The 21,609-nt window shown below is 42.7% G+C and overlaps 1 non-coding gene across 1 annotated transcript; it reads right to left on the bottom strand.

Annotated features, from left to right (window-relative positions):
• Positions 1-17,365: 17,365 nt before the first annotated feature.
• Positions 17,366-17,438, bottom strand: TRNAR-CCG (transfer RNA arginine (anticodon CCG)). The gene has a single exon. It is a non-coding gene; the product is annotated as a tRNA-Arg (tRNA).
• Between the last annotated feature and the right edge of the window lie 4,171 nt (positions 17,439-21,609).

Genomic DNA, 21,609 nt, shown 5'->3' with positions numbered 1-21,609 from the left:
AAATTGCAGTTGAAGATGGGCTAATCTTTCCTCATTCAAGTTGTAGAGGAGCAAATTCTCTGTTTCCTCCAAAAGAGTGTATCTCTTCAATCACTACAAGGCTTATGTACATCAGAGTCAGTGTCTCCAGATTCTGGCCAAGATCAAAAAAAAACACGGTGAACTTTGTGCTTTTGGTTTACAATTTTTTTTTTTTTTGGTGGTGGCGGGGGAAGGGGTAGCTGCACCAGGTCTTAGTTGTAGCGTGCAGGATCTTCACTCTTCACTGTGGCATCTGGAATCTTTCAGTTGCATGTGTGATGTTTAGTTGCAGCATATGGGCTCTAGTTCCCAACCAGGGATTGAACCCGAGTCCCCCACATTGGGAGCTTGGAGTCTTAGCCACTGGACCACCAGGGTAGTTCCTGGGGGTTATAATTTACAGATGTCATTAGATTCCTTTCTTTCACATACTCTTTCTTTAAGTTAAGTGGAATAAAATTAATTAGGCTTAAGCTTTCTCAGTTACAACCTCATCTCAGACATAGTTGCCTGAGATTATGTTCAAGTCACCCAGATCCAATTTGGGGTGTTCCCGAAACTCTTCTGTTTCAGGAATGTTGTGAATGCCCTGAAGCCCACACCCTGAAATGTAGAGGCAGAGAGCTGACCAGAAGTCTCCTAGAGGCTCCTGGGGTGGCACCAGCCTGGAAGAACTTGCCAGGGTTCAAGATTGGGTCTTGGGCAGCACACCACTTGCAGGCGCAGAAGCCATATTCATGGTGGAAAGCACAAATAACTCAAAGAGACTGAACTATGTAAGCCAGAATGCCACTTTATTAATTTACAAAAGATCGACTCAGGCAGACCTGCTGCAGTCTCGTGTTAGCCTGGCTAGCATTCTCTTTCTATAAACAAGTCACCTGGGAAGCCCAATTATCATCAGGGTGGTTAGTAATATAAACCAGGGTACAAGGAGTTCGTTGTATGATTGGAATGTTTAAAAGTATTGGTTTCTCACAGAGTTTAATGTCCATCTCTCTATGTCCATCTTCCATGTGTCAGATGAAAGAATCTAAAACCCTAACTGCCTTCCTCTCCCCTGCCAATTTCTAGCATTTTGAGTGTATCTTTCTCCTTTGCAAATATTTGTTGACCATCTACTGTGTGTTGAATAATAAAGAATTTGTGCTGGGTGCCTGGTACGGAGCTTCTAACTCTTCTAATTTCCCAAGTGAAGGAAACATCTTAATTATTCATGAGCTTTCTGGATCACACCTGAGTTTATGCTAATGAGTTGACTCTTGGAGGGCCCCTTGATAACTTAGGGCTGGAATCTGGCCATCAGAAACATCAACCATGCAATTAGAGGGTTGGGACTTTGAGCCAGCCTCACCACCAGGGAGCAGAGGCTGGAGATTGGGTTCAATCGGATGGTCAGTGTTTTAATCCATCATGCCTGCTGAATGCAGTGACAACTCAGTGGGGCTTCCTAGTCAATGACCACACTGATGTGCTAGGAGAGCGGCACAGTCTGCTCCATGGAGAGGCAACCCCAAAGCTATGCATCTGGGACCCTCCTAGATCTTGCCCTATGTGTCTCTTCATTTGATTGGTACTGATTTGTATCCTCTGTAATGAAACTTTGATCATAAGTTAAGCACTTTCCTGAGTTATTGTAGAGAACTGTCAAATCTGACAGGAATCATGGGAACCCCCTAGGTTTGTACCCAGCTGTCTAAATTAGGGCAGTCTTGTTTTGGATTGTCTGCCCTTTAACTGATGAGGTCTGCACTAACTCTGGGTGGCTTCTGTCAGAACTGAATTGCAGCCCACCACTCGATTTTCAAACACTGTGTGCCACAGGACTTCCCTGGTGATCCATTGGTTAGGACTCGGTGCTTTCATGCTGGGGCCCAGGTTCAATCCCTGGTTGGGGAACTAAGAACCCTTACAGTATGGCCAAGAAAAAAAAAACCACCATGTGCCAGGCATTTTAGAAGCCAGAAATACCCATCATCATCATTTTTCAAAAAGAATATAGTACTATTGCTTTGGTTCCTATTTGGTAAGGGCTTCCCTGGTGGCTCAGAATCTGCCTGCCATGCAGGAGACCTGGGTTCAATCCCTGGGTTGGGAAGATCCCCTGGAGAAGGGAATGGCAACCCACTCCGGTATTCTTTCCTGGAGAATCCCATGGACAAAGGAGCCATGAGGTCAAAAAGAGACATGACTGAGCACCTAACACTTTTCACCAGATAGACCCAGGAGGGCAGGCATTGCAGGCTGAGACAACAGCACATGCAAACGCATGGGGGTATAACAGAGTGTGTTAGTCTGCCCAGGCCCAGAAAGCATGGCAGCTTCTTAGGAGGGAGCCCTGATGGGGAAAGTTGCTGAGAATCTTGATGACTATAGACAGACATTCCACAGACAATGGTAACTAGCTGCTTTATGTATTTAGTTTTAGTTTTTGGCTGCAATGTGCACGTGAGGTCTTAGTTTCCTGACCGGGGATAGAACCTGGGTTATGGCAGTGAAAGCGCCCGGTCCTATCCACTGGACCACCAGGGAATTCCCTAAGTAGCTGCTTTTAAATCTTTATTTTGTTTTCCTATCACTCTCCATTATTGCAATGAAAAATTTGCAAAATTAAGAATAGACACAAGAACTACCACCATCACCCTCAACAACCACTGCAATAATCCCATGTTTTTCCTTCCAGGCTCTTTCTCAGATACCATTTTCCCACAGATGCCTTCAGTGGACCAACGCTATTTTGGATCCTGTGTTGTTCACATGACACCATGACAAGGGCACATTCCTACTTCACCTGTTGTGTATACAACTTTGTATTTAGCTTTTATTCAATGAAAATTAAAATATTATTAGGACTTCCCTGGTGGTCCAGTGGTTAAGACTGGCCCTTCTAAGACAGAGGCTGTGGGTTTGATTCCAGGTTGGGGTACTAAGATCCCCCATGCACAGCATAGCCAGATTGTTTTTTTTACAAATTAAAATATATTACACACTTTGTAGATTTGAAATCGCCTAAGTGCACAATATGTTCTCACTTACACAAATCATCACTTGTACATTTTAGGCTGTTTTCAATTTTTGCTGTTGTAAAACGTTCCCTGTCCCCATTAACAAAGGAATGAATGTATTGAGACATACTGAAATACTATTGAGCAGCATTTCTCCACCTGCCACTTTTGACATATTGAGCAAGATAATTCTTTATGGTGCATTCTTTGCCAATATATCTGGCTTTATCTACTGAATACCAGTAGTGACCCCCAGCTCCAGTTGTGACAACCTAAACTGTCTCCAGACATTGCCAGATGTCTCTTGGAGACAGAATTGTGAACCATATTCAGTGCTAGACAACAATGAAAATAAATGAGCTACAATTACAAAACAAAATATAGATGACTCTCATAAACGTGATATCAAGTAAAAGAAGCCTGACACAAACGCCTATATGCTAAGGACTTCCCTGGTGGCCCAGTGGTGGGGACTCCACGCTTCCAGTGCAGGGAGCTTGGGTTTCATCTCTGATTGGGGAACTAAGATGCTACATGCCAAGAGGCATGGCCAAAAAAAAAAACCTCTTTGTGGTGTAATTTCATTTAATTTCTATACACTCACAAACAGACAAAATTGATCTATGGAGTTAAAAGTCAGGCTGTGGTTATCCTGGGGAAAGGTAGTGACTAGAAAGAATATCTGAGTAGGTGGGGGGATGAGTTCCTTGCTGTTGAAGTCTTATCTATTAATTTTTCATATCTTAAATGGCAAACATTACTGTTTGTATAGTAGAATCTATTGGTTATATTTTTATTATGCCTTCCATCCCTTTATAAAAGTCTATAAAATGTATATTATTATTGTTCAGTCACTCAGTCATGTCTGACTCTTTGCAATCCCGTGGACTGCAGCACACCAGGCTTCCCTGTCCTTCACCGTCTCCCAGAGCTTGCTCAAACTCATGTCCATCGAGTCGATGATGCCATCCAACCACCTCATCCTCTGTCGTTCCCATCTCCTCCTGCCTTCAATGTTTCCCAGAATCAGAGTCTTTTCCAATGAGTCAGCTCTTTGCATCAGGTGGCCAAAATATTGGAGCTTCAGTTTCAGCGTCAGTCCTTGCAATGAATATTCAGTTGATTTCCTTTAGAATTAACTGATTTGATCTCCTTGCAGTCCAAGGGACTCTCAAGAGTCTTCTCTAGCACCGCAGTTAAAAGGCATCAATTCTTCAACGCTTAGCTTTCTTTATGGTCCAGCTCTCACATTCATACAGGACTACTGGAAAAACCATAGCTTTGTTGGCAAAGTAATGTCTCTGCTTTTTAATATGTTGTCTAGGTTGGTCATAGCTTTTCTTCCAAGGAGCAAGTGTCTTTTAATTTCATGGCTGTAGTCACCATCTGCAGTGATTTTGGAGCCCAAGAAAATAAAGCCTGTCACTGTTTCCATTATTTCCCCATCTATTTGCCATGAAGTGATGGGACCAGATGCGATGATCTTCGTTTTGTGCACGTTGAGTTTTAAGCCAGCTTTTCCACTCTCCTCTTTCACGTTCATCAAGAGGCTCTTTAGTTCCTCTTCTCTTCAGTGGTGGTGGCATCTGCATATCTGAGGTTATTATATATGATTAGTACATATTCATAGCAGAATAACTAGGTATTACAGATAAAAAAAGAAAAATTCAACTATAGTCCTGTTGCCTAGAAAAAACTAATATAAATGTATATTTTTTACTATAAATATTTTGATGGGTCAATTTCCAAATGTTTTTCCTACACATATGTGTACATGTAAATATTTCTTTATATAAAAATGGGATCATGGTATGTATATATTTTATCACATCATTTAAAAAATTCTAATGATATGGTAAAGTCTTTTTATTTCAATAAATATAAGATTCCATGATCATTTATTTTATTTTTCCTTAGCCATGTCCCAAGACATGTGGGATCTTGTTCCCCAACCAAGGATCAAACCTGAACCTCCTGAATTGGAAGCTCAGAGTCTTATTTATTGGATGGCCAGGGATGTTCCTCCATGATCATTTTTAATGACTGAATTCCTAGATTATTACGTTGCTGAGTCAAAAAATATGATAATTTCAATATTTTTGCTACATATTGGTGAATTATTCCCCAGATATGTATCAATTTACACTGACCATTCACAGTGTAGGTGTGAAATGATATTTCTCCACATTGGAGAAATCCAATCAAGTTATCATTATTTTTTTTCCAAATCATCATTATTTGATATCTTTGCTGTTCTTAAGAGTTTGTTAAGATTTCCTTTTTTAAAAAAAATTACATTTTTTGGGTTAGTGATATTGCACATTTTTTCATAGATTTATTGGCCATTTGGATTTCTTTTGTTAATGACCTGCTCATATTCTTTGTCTATGCGTTAGAATGATCAGACTTTCATTTATGATTTAAAGCACTGTTCATAGCCTCAGAATTTTAACCCTTTGTTCATTATATATATTGCAAATATCTCCTCACACAATTTTGTTTTATTTTAAGCTTTTTAGTGATTTTTTTGACCATAGTACTTTAACATTTTCTGTAGTAAAATCTGTCAATCTTTTGTTTAAATTTCCCTGGTGTCTTTTGCATCTTGCTAAGAAACACTTTCTTTAAATCAAAATTATATACATATTTTACTTCAGTTCAGTTCAGTTCAGTAGCTCAGTCGTGTCCAACTCTTTGCGACCCTATGAACTGCAGCATGCCAGCCCTCCCCAAACTCATGTCCAATGAGTCAGTGATGCCATCCAACCATCTCATCCTCTGTCGTCCCCTTCTCCTCCCACCTTCAATCTTCCCAGCATCAGGGTCTTTTCAAATGAGTCAGCTCTTCACATCAGGTGGCCAAAGTATTGGAGTTTCAGCTTCAATATCAGTCCTTCCAGTGAATATTCAGGACTGATCTCCTTTAGGATGGATGATTGGATCTCCTTGCAGTCCAAGGGACTCTCAAGAGTCTTCTCCAACACCACAGTTCAAAAACATCAATTCTTCGGCGCTCAGCTTTCTTTATAGTCCAACTCTCACATCAACACATGACTACTGGAAAAACCATAGCTTTGACGAGACGGACCTTTGTTGGCAAAGTAATGTCTCTGCTTTTTAATATGCTGTCTAGGTTGGTCACAGCTTTCCTTCCAAGGAATAAGCGTCTTTTAATTTCATGGCTGCAGTGATTTTGGAGCCCAAGAAAATAAAGTCTGTCACTGTTTCCACTGTTTCCCCATCTATTTCCCATGAAGTGATGGGACTGGATGTCATGATCTTAGTTTTCTGAATGTTGAGCTCTAAGTCAACTTTTTCACTCTCCTCTTTCACTTTCATCAAGAGGTTCTTTAGTTCTTCTTCACTTTCTGCCATAAGGATGGTGTCATCTGAATATCTGAGGTTATTGATATTTCTCCCAACAATCTTGATTCCAGCTTGTGCTTCATCCAGTCCAGCATTTCTCATGATGTGCTCTGCATATAAGTTAAATAAGCAGGGTGACAATATACAGCCTTGATGTATTCCTTTCCCAATCTAAAACCAGTCTGTTGTTCCATGTTCAGTTCTAACTGTTGCTTCCTGACCTGCATACAGATTTCTCAAGAGGCGGGTCAGGTGGTCTGGTATTCCCATCTCTTGAAGAATTTTCCACAGTTTGTGGTGATCCACACAGTCAAAGGCTTTGGCATTGTCAATAAAGCAGAAATAGATGTTTCTTCTGGAACTCTCTTGCTTTTTCAATGATCCAGTAGATGTTGGCAATTTGACCTCTGGTTCCTCTGCCTTTTCTAAATCCAGCTTGAACATCTGCAAGTTCATGGTTCACAAACTGTTGAAGCCTGGCTTGGAGAGTTCTGAGCATTACTTTACTAGCATGTGAGATGAGGGCAATTGTGCGGTAGTTTGAGCATTCTTTGGCATTGCCTTTCTTTGGAATTGGAATGAAAACTGACCTTTTCCAGTCCTGTGGTCACTGCTGAGTTTTCCAAATTTGCTGGCATATTGAGTGCAGCACTTTCACAGCATCATCTTTTAGGATTTGAAATAGCTCAACTGGAATTCCATCACCTCCACTAGCTTTGTGCATAGTGATGCTTCCTAAGGCCCACTTGACTTCACATTCCAGGATGTCTGGCTCTAGGTGAGTGATCACACCATCGTGATTATCTGGGTGATGAAGATCTTTTTTAGATGGACCTTTGTCAGCAAAGTAATGTCTCTGCTTTTTAATATGTTGTCTAGGTTGGTCATAGCTTTTCTTCCAAGGAACAACAGTCTTTTAATTTCATGGCTGCAGTTCCCATCTGCAGTGATTTTGGAGCCTAAGAAAATAAAGCCTGTCATTGTTTCCATTGTTTCCTCATCTATTTGCCATGAAGTGATGGGACCAGAAGCCACATTCCTGGTTTTCTGAATGTTGAATTTTAAGCCAGCTTTTTCACTGTCCTCTTTCACTTTTATCAAGAGGCCTTTTAGTTCTTCTTCGCTTTTTGCTTTAGGGGTGGTGTCATCTGTGTATCTGAGATTATTGATATTTCTCCTGGCAATCTTGATTCCAGCTTGTGCTTCATCCAGCCTGGCATTTTGCATAATGTACTCTGCATAGAAGTTAAACAAACAGGGTGACAATGTACAGCTTTGACAATACTCCTTTCCCAACTTGAAACCAGTCCATTGTTCCATGTCTGGTTCTAACCGTTGCTTCTTGACCTGAATACAGATTTCTCATGAGGCAGGTCAGGTGGTCTGGTATTCCCATCTCTTGAAGAATTTTCCCCAGTTTGTTGTGACCCACAGTCAAAGGCTTTGACATAGTCAATAAAGAAGAAGTGGATGTTTTTCTGGAACTCTCTTGTTTTTTTGATGAATCAACGGATGCTGACAATTTGATCTCTGGTTCCTCTGCCTTTTCTAAACCCAGCTTGAACATCTGGAATTTCACAGTTCACATACTGTTGAAGCCTGGCTTGGAGAATTTCGAGCATTACTTTGCTAGCATGTGAGATGAGTGCAATTGTGTGGTAGTTTGAACATTCTTTGGCATTGCCTTTCTTTGGGATTGGAATGAAAACTGACCCTTTCTAGTCCTGTGGTCACTGCTGAGTTTTCCAAATTTGATGTTATATTGAGTGCAGCATATAGAGATCATCAACTTCTAATAAATGTAGGTTTCTTTCTGGACTTTTTTCTCTGTTATTTCATCTGTTTATTTTGGTGCCCACAATGGGACATTGTTATAATGATCTTATAATATAGCTCTCTTTTCAAAGATTATTTGACTATTATAGTTTTTCTTTTTTCCAAGTGAACTTCAAGGTTATTCTGTTAAATTGAAAAAAATAAATGACCCTGGAATTTCTCTGGCAATCCAGCAATTAAGACCCCATGTTTCCATTGCAGAGGTCACGGGTTTGATCCCAAATCTGGGAACTAAGATTCTTCATGACTCACAGTGTGGCAAAAAAAAAAAAATCCAGCAGACTTTGCATTAAATTAAAATTACACTAAATATATAGATTTGTAAAGGAATTGGCAGCTGTCATGTATTATCTCTGCAGCCTTGAAAATTGAATATCTCTACATCTTTGAACCTTTTCCAACTATGTTAGAATACTATCATTTTCTTCACCTAAGCTCTAACCATCTCCTGGGTAATATGGAAAGGATCTTTTTTCCTTTATATTTTCAAACTGGTTTTGGTGGGTGTATAAAAAGGGTACTGATTTGTATATATCAATATTTATTGCTTATATCCCAATTTGTGTATATACAAAAATATTTCAAACTGTTTGCCATAGATTCCCTTGGGTTTTCTCAGAAGAAAACTGTAAAATTTTTAAATAGTGGTATTTTGCCTCTTCCTCTCAAATATTTGTAAAACTTTCATATTGCGTTGATGAGAACTTCACAAGCTGTTAAATAATCTCAATCATAGTCATCATCTTTGCATTATAAGTAGTTCTCATTTTCAGGGAACACCTCAAGTGTTTCACTTTCAAATGAATAAAATTTCATTTTACTTCAGGGATGTCCACACCATTTCACCTTGGAAATCTGACAAATATCCCTTTTTTTAAATTACTTTCTTAATACTACTGATCTGATCGTGTCTTCCATGTATTTTATCTTCTCACCCATCATTTTTATCTCTTTATCTTTTTCCTTTTCATTCTGATTTCATTTTCAGTAACATCAACTATGTGTTTGGCTGTTCCTCGCATGTATGGTTTCTTAGTTCCCTGGCCAGGGATCGAACCCATGCCTCCTGCTGTGGAAGCACAGAGTCTTAAATACTGGACTGCCAGGGAAGTCCCCTAGTTAGTTCTTTTTCTGTTGTTCACCCTGTTGTTCTTTCATCTGTCTACGCCCTGCTTATAATTTCCTGATTCACAAGAACAATTTCTTCCTTGACTTTTTTGAAAATGTCTGTTCCTTGAAATTGTCTTTGGGATTCTTTGTCATCATTATTTGAGGTATATCTTCCTCTGAGCATTTTTAAGGGGGAATTCAATAGAAGGAGTTCCCTGGTGGTCCACGGACTCCAGCACTTTCACTGCCAGGGCCCAGGTTCAATCCCTGGTTAAGGAACTAGGATCCTGCAAGCCATGCAGCACGGCCAAAAAAAGAAAGAAACAAAAAAGAAAGCTATTTTTAAAAAATAAATGAGTTACATTCTTTTTATATGTATATAATTTTAATGTATTTATTTGTTTTTGGCTACACTGGGTCTTCATTGCTTTACACAGTCTTTCTCTAGTTGTGACAAGCGGGTGCTACTCGATGCCAGGGTGCGGGCTTCTCGTTGCAGCAGCTTCACTTACTGGGGAGCACAGGCTGTAGGCAGGTGGGCTTCAGTAGTTGCAGCTCACAGGCTCAGTAGCTGTGGCTCGTGGACACTAGAGTAGGGGCTCTGTGGTTGTAGTCCTCAGGGTTAGTTGCTCCACAGGCGGCCTGTGGAATCCTTTTGGACCATCGATAGAACCTGTGTTCCCTGCATTGGCAGGCAGGTTCCCATCCTCTGTGCCACCAGGGGAGTCCAAAAGAATGCTACTGAGAAGAATATAATGAATATTTGCATAAGCATGGCCCAGTTTTATCAAACCTTAATAATTTTCCAAATTTGCTTCTTTTTTAATGCCTAAAAACTATAGATAGAGTTGGTGGTAGCCAGTCTCCTGGATGACTGGCCTCTAGTGATCCCTACTTCTTCGTATTCATACCTTATGTTGTCCCCTTGCACGACACATCCCCTGTAGATGTGACAGGACCGGTGGAAGTGACCCATAGCACATGGAAAAAGTGATAATAAACACTTGCAAGTCTAGGTTACAAAAAGACTGAACTCTCATCTCTTTCTGTTTTCATTACATAATTTTATTTCTTCTTAGCATGCCCCTCCTTCACTCTCAAAATCTCACCCTTTCTTTTAGATCATTTCCCCTTGAAGGAAGCCAGCTGCTGTGATGAGAGGACATCAGGCAGTCCATAGAGGCCCGTGGTAAGGAAGCAACTGAAGTCTTCAGCCAACAGCCAGTGAGAAGCTGAGGTCTGCCAACAGCTGGTAAGTGAATTTGAAGGCAGATCCTCTCCCAGTTGAGCCTCCAGATAAGACTGCAGCCCCAGCCCAGAGCTTGACTGGTCTCCTCCTGAGAGACCTGAACCATCTGGTAAACCATTCCCAGATTCCTGGGGCAGAGAAAGTATGAATAATAAGTGTTTATTGTTTTAAGCTGCTAAATTCTGGGGTAATTCATTTTGCAGTAATAGATAAGTAATACAGGGTTGAAGGCCCCTTAGGCTCCTCCCAAATCCAATTTCTTTTCCTTCCCAGAGATAATCTTTATGCTGAACTAGAGGTCTCTACCGTTCTCCTGAATGTTTTTCCTGCTATGACTGTACTAGCTACCACTGTAAAAAGATATCATCAATTAATGTTGAGGAGTTTAAAAAATTATAATTCCAAGTTTTCCTACATTCCATAAAATATGCACTTGTAGTTCACTAAATGATCTCTGAAATGAATGATAATAAAGTTGGGGGATTTTTCCTTTTTTAATGTGGAAGTTGCCTAGTCTAATGTTATAATGAAATGTAAAACAAAATCTATTGTTAATAATAGCTTGCACCTACTGAACACTGTTCCAAGTATTAAATTTTTGTATAAAATATTTTAGATAAGTCTTTGTATAAACATATGAGCTTTTACTTTTATTATCCCAGATTAGGGATAAGAGAAAAGTTAAGTAACTTGCCCGGGGTTATACAGCTAGTAATCAATGGATACCAAAACCATTAGCTACTATCAGTCTGCTTTATATCAAGTAGAAATTAAAAAGAAGGGAAAAAAATACAATTAACATAAATGTAGCTGTTAGAGGCCTCCTCTGCAAATGACCATGAGGTCTAAGTTGATCATCATAACTGCCTTCTTCCATCATTTATTCTGTGTTTCTCCTACCTTCAGTTGGGCAGGGCTCAATGCTTGGTAGGGAGACTCAAAACTTTATTCCTGTAGGATTTGAGTTCTTGGCAGCCTTGTCGTTATTGGATGGCTGTACTTTCCCACTAACTGAGTCTTTGGGACCAGGGCACACCAAGATGTACCTCCCATGAATCCTTGGATTCCTCTTTCCTCCACTACGTAGCAGAGCCATTTTCTCCTTGGTAATCACATCATTCATGGGGCTGTCAGAGCTGGGGCTGCTGTAAGCAAGTACCACAGTCTGAGTGGCTTACACAACAGACATTTGTTTCTCACAGTTCTGGGGCTGGAACTCTGAGATCAGGGTGTCAGTATGGCTGGGTTCTGGTGAGAACTCTCTTTCTGGCTCACAGATGGCTGCCTTCTTGCTGTATTCTCACGAGAGAGAGAGAGAGAGAGAGAGAGAGAGAGAGAGAGCGCAACAGAGAGACAGAGACAGGGAAAGGGCGCCAGACACTTCTCCTTCTGTAAGGACACTAATCCATCACGGGGCTCCACCCTCATGACCTCATCTGAAAGCCTCACCTCCCCATACGGTAACACTGTGACTTTTACCAGTCGATTTTGGGGTAACATAAATATTCAGCTCATAAAAGTGACACCCCCTACCCCTTCTCCGCCTGTTGATTCAGCAGCCTGGGGAGTCCCAGAAGGTCAAGGGGCAACCTCATCTCCAGTTGAATGGAGCCATGATAGTATCTCCTGGCCTAAACATCTCTCCACTGGTCACTAGGACCTCTGGACCCACTGAGCCTCTGGCGAGGAAAGCAAAAAAAAAATCTTCCAGTGAATCATTAGGGGTCATAGTGGGAGAAGCCACCCCTAACCTCCTCTCCTTAGTTCCTGGACCGGCGCATTCTGGCAATGTCTAAGTCCAGGAATGGTAGTGCTAGCAAGCAGAAGCCCTGCAGGCAAGGAAGGCAAATCCAGACCCAGAACACGTGTCTGTCCCTGTGAGGACCGGCTGCTGTCCGCACATCCCAGACTCACTGCAAACAAGAGATTATTGTTTTGCCTCTCAGGATGCGACCCTCCCCTTGAAGAAGCGCCCTCTGCTGGCCTTTCCTAAGATCTGCGGCCATGGGCATCCTCTTCTAATTGGCATCTATCAGTCTTGGTTCCTCATGCTTTTATTTGAGGAACTTTTCTCCTTTTATTTGAGGAGTTGCGATGCCTCCTGGTTTCACTGATGGAGGTGTTTGTGGTTCTGCTTCTCATCCCCCTTGTGCTTTTGTAGGATTTCTGAGAGGAGTGGAGAAAAGTGGCAATTGTACTGTAATCTGGTAAAATTTTAAAATATGACAATTCTGAATGTTAATATTATTGGATTGTATTTTAATATTAATTCTGGTGTACTTTCTGACATTCTTATATGAGTTTTGAAAATTTGGCCGGATATAATACTAATATTTACTCCTTGACCCACGCCTCACTTTGCCCGAGATTGTGTGCATGAATGCTCAGCTGTGTCCAACTCTTTGGGACCCCATGGACTGCAGCCCACCAGGCTCCTCTGTCCATAGAGTTTTCCAGGCAAGAATATTGGAGTGGGTTGCCATTTCCTACTCCAGGGAATCTTCCTGACCCAGGGATCAAACCCACATCTTTTGTGTCTACTGCATTGGCAGATAGGTTCTTTACCATTGAGCCACCTGGGAGGCCCTTGCCCCTGATATTGCTTGGGGACAAAGAAAAAATGATAAAAATGGGGACAATTAGAAAGGCCCTAATATGTTTTTCATGAGGTATATCAATAATATAGTCATACCATCCCTGTTTGTTAAGCCTCTAAGGCAATTCCTAGATGAGGGGCCAGCTCCTTCTTTGTTATGGGGCTGTCCTGTGCACTGTAAGATGGCAAGGTCACCATGTCTACCAAGAAACCTCAGAAGGCTAGGTGAGTATCAGCTCCAATACCTGCCACCCTAGTCTTAGTCAGTGATAGAAAAATCATCTCAGAATTGTCTCAGTTGGCCATTTAAGTTTGATAGTATGAGACTGGTTGATGATAACAATGCGTTGTAAAACTTTCAGATGGAAAGGAGAGTGTTTCGTGGACCATTTATTTTTGGGTATGTGTGTGTGTGGCAGTTTTAAGTTACTAGTTCTTAAAATCTTTTAAATGGCAACAACTGGACCAAAAATCTGCCAGAGAATTTTGAGACTCATTAAAACCAAATCCAAGGGACTTCTCTGCCGGTCCAGTGGCTAAGATTCCGAGCTCCCAAAGCAGGGGGCCTGGGTTCAATCCCTGGTCAGGGAACTAGATCCCACATGCCAAAACTAAGAGTTTGAATAAACAAATAAAAATACATTAAAAAAAAAAAAAAAACAAATTCAATGAGAGGAAAAAAAAAAACCCAACAGTCTTCATCACCTAAAATCAACAGTGACGATGGAACAACTAATATGGAATACTCAAAATAAAATGTACCACGTTTGTGCTGAGGAAAGATGCTGGTGTTTTGTGTGGCTAGTGAGCATGCGAGCCTCTTTTTAAGAAATTACTCTTCCCCTAGTGGGAAGAATTGGTGGGAGGGTGATTCCTCTGTGGTCCCATGAATCAACAGGAGAAAGTTGGGCCAATTGTAAGTTTTTCTGGGGAAGCTTGATTCTGGAGCAAGTGACCCTGGGATGATAAAAGCCCTCAGAGACAATTTTTGCAAGTCTAGCTGCATGGCAAGTGGCAATGATGGCAGTAGTGGTGGCCTCTTGACAGGTGGCTGGCTCTGAGAGACACTGTGCTTCTAGCTTCTTTTGGGAGGGCCTTTGGTGTGTCTTTGATTCTTGCTGGCCCCCACAACTGGTCCTCCAGTTTTTCCCACGCCCATTTAGTAAGCACCCCCCTTCCCCATGGCTTTCCAATGAGTTCTCTTTTGCTTTGCTCAGGTTGGGCTGGTTTGTTTTCATTGTTAGAAACAAGAGGGAAATAGCAAAGGAGACTGGGAAGCTGATTGGAGAACTGAGAAAAAGGAGATTTTCTGGAAGCCTGTGAAAAAAGGGTTTGTTTCAGGAAGGAACTGGCCAGGAGTTTCAAACTTCAGGGCAGAGTCAAGCAAGAGGAGTGAAAGGTATTTCTTAAACTTGCCAATTCGGAGGTCAGTATCCAGGAGGAGTGTGTCCGGCGACAGGGGAGCGAGGAGTACATGGCAGATGGAAGGAAGGAAACCCTGGGTATGCAGGAACTGCCCTGAGGCAGCTTGGCTGCATGGAGGGAGGTAGCGTGACTGTGTGGAGGGAGGTGCCACGGTGCCACCTGTCTGCCAGGGGCCCAGGACCAAGGGTGAGCTTTCAAGGAATAGAGAAACTGTAGAATGTTCAGGGGCTCAAAGGAAAGCCAGTAGAAGGAAACCAAAGATATAGACAAGGTGAGGGGGGATTAATGGGCTTACACCTTTTAAATGTTTACTAAGTGTGGTGGTTCAGATGGTAAAGAATCTGCTTGTCATGCAGGAGACCCAGGGATTGAACCTGGGTTGGGAAGATCCCCTGGAGAAGGGAACGGCTATCCACTCCAGTATTCTGGCCTGGAGAATTCCATGGACAGAGGAGCCTGGCAGGCTATATAGTCCATGGGGTCGCAAAGAGTTGGACCCCACTAACACTTTGTTTTTTTCAGTCTAAGTATCAGACAAGCTTCCTGAGGAGAGAGGGGTTCAAAGCAAAATCAGAGGGAGGGAACGGCCTGGGACTGGAGGAGGGACATCCTCTCCATGTGAGACAGAAGAGGGAAGAAATGGGGGAGATGGTGGAGGTGAGGGAAGGTAAAAACGTGGAACTTGCATTGAATGACTTGAATCTGGGGTCTCCAGTAGGCATTGACTCCAGCTGGGATGAACTATGGTGAGTGAGTCACAAAACACCTGCCAGAGAGAAGGCATGGGCATGAGAGGAGAGGTTGGAGGAGGTGGGAGAGTCAGGTGAGCTCACTGGAGGCCTGAGCAGGCCAGTCAGAAGCCCAAAGGGTGGAGAACCTGTGAGGAGTTTGTCTTGCCCAGCCCTGAGGCTGAGGATTGTGTATGACAGCAGTCTTGCCTTGGGACCAGGGAGATGGTGTCACTGTTTGTTGTCCCCAGATGCTGCCCGCAGGTGGAAAGTGGGAGACAAGGCAATTCCAATTTTTTGAGCACTTACTGTAGCAAGGACCTAATGTGGCCACCAACTCTGAGGCACCAGGAATGGAGCTGGAAGTCATGCCCTGGGCTTATTCATTTGTTAGTCTGTTCTGGCTTTTAAATTTAGCACTATCTTCCTAATCTTAAAAGGGGCGGCGGGTGGGGGTGGGGTAAAGGTATCAGCTAAATTTTCCCATTGATTGTGTAGGGTTTTTTCTTTAATAAATGTTTAATTTTGGAATAATTTCAGATTTAATGTTAATGATTTCATAAAGGTTGCAAAGAGGGTTCCCATATACCCTTCACTCAGTTTCCCCTAACGTTACCATCTTACATTACCATGTACCTTTGTCACAATTAAGAAACCAACATTGGTATAAATCACTGCAGACGGTGACTACAGCCATGAAATTAAGACACTTGCTCCTTGGAAGAAAAGCTATGACAAACCTAGACAGCACATTAAAAAGCAGAGACATTACTTTGCCAACAAAGGTCCATCTAGTCAAAGCTATGGTTTTCCAGTAGTCACGTGTGGATGTGAGAGTTGGACTATAAAGAAAGCTGAGCACCGAAGAATTGATGCTTTTGAACTGTGGTGTTGGAGAAGATTCTTGAGAGTCCCTTGGACTGCAAGAAGATCCAACCAGTCCATCCTAAAGGAAATCAGTCCTGAATATTCATTGGAAGGACTGATGCTGAAGCTGGAGCTCCAATACTTTGGCCACCTGATGAGAAGAACTGACTCATTAGAAAAGACCCTGATGCTGGGCAAGACTGAAGGCAGGAGGAGAAGGGGACGACAGAGGATGATGGTTGGATGGCATCACTGTCTCAATGGACGTGAGTTTGGGCAAGCTCCAGGAGTTGGTGATGGACAGGGAAGCCTGGTGTGCGGCAGTCCATGGGGTCGAAAAGAGTCGGACATGACTGAGCGACTGAACTGAACTGATAACTGTGGGTAGCTAAATTGCAGAATGTACTCAGACTCCACTGCTTTTTCCTCTACCGTCCTTTATCTGTTTCAGGCTCAAACCCAGGATCCCCACATGGAATTTAGCATTTGTTTTTTCAAAAGTAGGACTTAACTCTGTGATATTCCTCTTGTACAAGTTTTACAAGAAGAGTTTGAACTTTTCAAGCTTGTCAGCTGAACCAGTCTGGAAAGCTTAAACTCTGATTGCATTTCTTTTATTACACTAATTTGCAAATCAAATACACACACACACACACGAACCTTACGTTTCAACTACAGTTTGTTGTTCATTGTACTTTAAGGACACAAACCATAAATTATATTTATTATGTTTTAACACAGTTTCTTATAAATTCTCCTTAGTTCTGGAAATAAATGTTTGCAGCCAGCACAATTGGATCTGCTCACACACCCCTTGGGATAAGGATGGGGAGGGAGTTTTCCATGTGTGGCTGCCCATGATGAAATGCATTTTGAAAAGACAGAAAAAGAGATGATGCTATCTATCCAGCTAGCATTTGATGTTTCCTAAGGCTTTTTTCTTTTAAAGATAAATATAAACTAGGCAAGAGTAAATGCTCCGCTTTTGGGTCACATTTTAGTTTCCTCTTGCAAGGTCTCAACTGCACTGCAGCAGAGAATGCATTTCCGATTTTGTAAATACAACAGCCCTGGCGATCGCAGGAGAGAAAGAGAAATCACACTTCAAAATGTATTTTAGTGCCCATCATCGCTTTTCTCTCCACCAAAACTAACCTCGGCACGACCCAGATGGGACTCGAACCCACAATCCCCAGCTCCGGAGGCTGATGCCTTATCCATTAGGCCACTGGGTCACCACAGGATCCGGGTTCTCACACCGTCCTCTTACGCGATGCCATCATCGTGCCCCGCCCCCGCGCTTTGTGGCTTCACGTCGGGCTGCGTGCGATTTGGGAACCGCCCCCAGTGGCTGCAGCACGCGCCTGCGCCTTCAGCCTGGCCCGCCGCCCTAGCCCCTAGGCGCATGCGCATGGGCTGTCTCGGGGCCCCCCACCCCCTACCCCCCGCCCCCTACCCCCCGCACTGTCCTCGTACTGCTTGGCAGGCACGCGGGCGGTCTGGGTATCTGTGGAAGGGGCTTGTTTTTCGTTAGGTTCTTCTTGGGAAGGTTCTCAGTCTTGACTGCATATTAGACGCTCTTTCAGTTCAGTTCAGTTCAGTTCAGTCGCTCAGTCGTGTCTGACTCTTTGCAACCCCATGGACTGCAGCATGCCAGGCCTCCCTGTCCACCACCAACTCCCGGAGTTTACTCAAACTCATGTCCTTTGAGTCGGTGATGCCATCCAACCATCTCATCCTCTGTCGTCCCCTTCTCCTCCTGCCTTCAATCTTTCCCAGATCGGTCCATGGGGTCACAAAGAGTCGGACATGACTGAAAGGACTTAGCCACACACAAGCCGCTACTTGAGCATCTTGAGTACCTCACACCCAAGTTTTTATGTTGAAATCTTAACCTTCAAGGTGATAGTGTTAGAAGATGGGGCCTCTGGGAGGTGATTAGGTCTTGGAGATGAAGCCCTCATGTTGGGATGGGTACCCTTATAAAAGAGACCCCAGAGGTCTGTCAGTGACAAATTGGTGCTTGCCAACATTACTTTGCCAACAAAGGTCCATCTAGTCAAGGCTATGGTTTTTCCAGTGGTCATGTATGGATGTGAGAGCTGGACTATAAAGAAAGCTGAGCACCGAAGAATTGATGCTTTTGAACTGTGGTGTTGGAGAAGACTCTTGAGAGTCCCTTGGACTGCAAGGAGATCCAACCAGTCCATCCTAAATAAGATCAGTCCTGGGTGTTCTTTGGAAGGACTGATGTTGAAGCTGAAACTCCAATACTTTGGCCACCTCATGCGAAGAGCTGACTCATTGGAAAAGACCCTGATGCTAGGAAAGATTAAGGGCAGGAGAAGGGGACAACAGAGGATGAGAAGGTTGGATGGCATCACCGACTCGATGGACATGGGTTTGGGTGGACTCAGGGAGTTGGTGATGGACAGGAAGGCCTGGCATGCTGCGGTTCACGGGGTTGCAAAGAGTCAGATATGACTGAGCGACTGAACTGAACTGAACTGATAAGAACTTCTCCATCTTTGGCTGCAAAGAATATAATCAATCTGATTTCAGTATTGACCATCTGGTGATGTCCATGTGTAGAGTCTTCTCTTGTGTTGTTGGAAGAGGTGACACTATAAGAACTATTAATTTAAATCCCAACCCTTGAATACATGTTTTTAATATTTTGTGCAACAAAATGGGAATTATGCATAAATCACTTCTACCAGATAACCAAAATTCAATGATTGTCTCTTGAGGAAAGCATTTTGTGCGGTGTTTGAGTTGCAGGCTAAACTAGTTGCCTTGTCACTGGAACACAGTTCTTACTTGAAAGAATGACTGACAGACTATGATTATTCAGACTTGGGCACACTTGAGTTTGCTTCTCAGGTTCAGCTTCATTCTCAGGCTCACATCATCATAGCACACAGTCCACTGGAAGAGAGGGGATATCTCACAGAAGTCTGAGTAAATATTTTACTGTATTCTATTATATCTTCATCAGCAAACCAATTCCTGTGTCTGGGGGATGGAATGGGATTGGTTTAGGCCACACTAGGCCCTCTCCTGAATCTCCATCCCAACTACAATAGGAAGATTTGAGGGGGTGGGGCTGTATGCTTTCCCAGGGCAAGGTATCTTTCAAAGGCAACTTTCACTGTTGACTTTTTACTTCTGTTTCAGGTTGTTTTCAGGGGCAAGTACAGAATGGTGGTCAGAGAGCATGGATCCTGGAAGGAGAGGGGCTGGGTTTGAGTCCTGTCTCTGCCATTTACTCCTGTGTGAATGTGGATAAGTTACCTAACCACCCACTCTTCTCTTCTGTGAAATGGAACAGATAATAATGCTACCTCACAGAGTTGTGAAGATTAAATGTATTCATAAAGGTAAAAAACTTAGAACACTTCTGGGCACGTAGTTCAGTTCAGTTCAGTTCAGTTGCTCAGTCGTGTCCGACTCTTTGCGACCCCATGAATTGCAGCACGCCAGGCCTCTCTGTCCATCACCAACTCCCGGAGTCTACCCAAACCCATGTCCATCGAGTCGGTGATGCCATCCAACCATCTCATCCTCTGTCGTCCCCTTCTCCTCCCGCCTCCAATCCTACCCAGCATCAGGGTCTTTTCCAATGAGTCAACCCTTCGCATGAGGTGGCCAAAGTATTGGAGTTTCAGCTTCAACATCAGACCTTCCAATGAACACCCAGGATTGATCTCTTTTAGGATGGATTGATTGGATCTCCTTGCAGTCCTAGGGACTCTCAAGAGTCTTCTCCAACACCACAGTTCAAAAGCATCAATTCTTCGGCGCTCAGCACGTAGTAGCCAATATTTATTTGTAAGCAAAAGAAGACCCAATAAACAACAAAGGAAGTGCACGGGATGATGTATTTGCAAAGTCATATAAGTGCAGCCTTTGAGGTAAGGCAGGGTATTGATCAAAGTTTTCACGGTTTCTCTCCAATTGTCTTACCGGATTTCTAGGATTCACATCTCTCAATTGAGAACAGAGCCTGCTTTCCTACCTCTCATCATTAAACAAAAGGCACAGGCTTCTTTGAATGAATTTAGGTCACATGACTGCCCCTGAACCATTCACAGTAGCCAAGAGAATGCCATGTAGTGACTGGTTTAGAGGTGAAATCCTACCATCGTGCGTTTAGGGGTAAGATAATGCTGATTGGTTATGTGGGAGTAGAGTGAACCTCCATGACTCCCATTACAGCTAAACAATGAGTGAGGCTGGCAAAAATGCCTGCAGGAGGGACAAAGTTCATTGTTTGAATTCATAGTAAAAAAAAGAAAAAGCCAATACAGCTTTTCTTAAAAATAGCCTTCTCAGAATACAGAAAAGCTGCGAAAAGAAAGTGGACCATAATCTTTAGGTTCTGATAACTATCACTGACGCTTTTTTTAAATTACAAGAAAATGCAAACATTTTATTTGAAATATATAAAATATAGCATAGATCATTACTATAACAATTGACAATTTGAACGCAGACTATAAATAAGTAATCGCATATAAGTTCAATTGTCTTAAATTTGATGATTATGGCGTGGTAATATAACAGAATGTCCTTATTCTTACAAGATACAAGCTGAAATATTTAGGGGTAAAGGGACATGATTTCTCAAACTTACTCTCAAATGGTTCAAAAAGTAATATGTAAAAGCCATGTATATATAAATACAGGTACACGCGCATGTGTGTGTGTATACATATATATACACATCAAAATAGTAAGTTAACATTTAGCAAATATGGATAAAAATTTGCAGTTCTTTTGTATTTGAAATTATTAAAAATAAGACTGGAGAAGCAGGCATTAATAAATCTTTTGTTAACATAGGTCTGCCTTCTATGCAGTCTTTTACGACACAAGTTAAAAACAGTAACAACTAAAAAAATGCAGCACATTATCTGCCTTACCCCTCCCCTCCTTGATGGCCAGAAACCCCGGCCAAGTTCCTTCTGAGTCCTATCGGGAAAAATGCATAGGAATATATTTCTTTATTAAGATTGTTAAAGAGAATTATTTTGGGAAAAATTTGTGGTACTTAGTTAAGGCAAACACTCAGGAAAACGACCAGCCACCACACAGCGGTAAACCCATGCAAAGAGCAAACTCTCCGACCAAGAAGGACAGGGACCCGGCCCTGCGCGCTGCATGCCGGGATCTGGAGTTTTTCTTCTCCGCACTGCAAGGCTCTCGGGGATAGCGCGGCCGCTCCCTTATCTCGCGATGCTATCCTATCTTCATCTGGGTCCTCTGACCCCCTCCCCAGCTAACGTGTTTTTCAAATCCACCAATGGGCGTATAGCGTAAGCTCGAACCAGCCAATCGGAATGCGGAGCCACCGGGAAATTTAAATCGCGCCGGCCGGCTGCACGAGCCACACCGTCCTCGGGC

The sequence above is a fragment of the Giraffa tippelskirchi genome, chromosome 3 (assembly GCF_054371585.1).
Source record: "Giraffa tippelskirchi isolate mGirTip1 chromosome 3, T2T-mGirTip1v1.2.pri, whole genome shotgun sequence".
NCBI lineage: Eukaryota > Metazoa > Chordata > Mammalia > Artiodactyla > Giraffidae > Giraffa > Giraffa tippelskirchi.
This window is presented reverse-complemented; position numbering and strand designations above follow the sequence as displayed.